The 468-nt window shown below is 44.7% G+C and overlaps 1 protein-coding gene across 1 annotated transcript in view; it reads right to left on the bottom strand.

Annotated features, from left to right (window-relative positions):
• The window catches only part of MUC16 (mucin 16, cell surface associated), a 126597-nt gene that overhangs the window by 34575 nt on the left and 91554 nt on the right, over positions 1 to 468 (bottom strand).

The following is a 468-nucleotide window of genomic DNA, read 5'->3' as shown; positions in this document are numbered from 1 at the left end:
GCGTCATCTCCTCCCTGAAGCGCAGGTTGTTGATGGTGAAGTTGAGAGTGAAGGGCACCAGGGGTGACACTGTGGCTGCAGCAGGGTAGGGGTGGAGAGGCCACTTTGTGTTAGGCTTGGGATAATTACAGGGGTGAGGCCAAGGTCTCAGTACAGGGCTTACCCCACTTTAGACCACTCAATGACTAAAAGAAGCTCTGTGGCACCCATTGACAAGAGCACCATTTCTGAAGTGAGACCAACATTAGGAGCTAATAAGATCACAAGGGTTCTGCTTCATGAATGTATTCATGCCGTTTTCATGTTAGTTATTGCAGGAGTGGGTTCTTTTTTAAAGAAGTATTTTATTTAACTTTATTTACCCATTTATTTATTTATTTATTTTAATGTGACCCGAGTGGAGAGTGAGAGTGAAAGAGAGAGAGTGAGAAAGGAAGTCACCAGTTATGGGATAGAACCATGGGCAGC

Source organism: Tupaia chinensis, unplaced genomic scaffold (genome assembly GCF_000334495.1).
Source record: "Tupaia chinensis unplaced genomic scaffold, TupChi_1.0 Scaffold000482_1, whole genome shotgun sequence".
NCBI lineage: Eukaryota > Metazoa > Chordata > Mammalia > Scandentia > Tupaiidae > Tupaia > Tupaia belangeri.
This window is presented reverse-complemented; position numbering and strand designations above follow the sequence as displayed.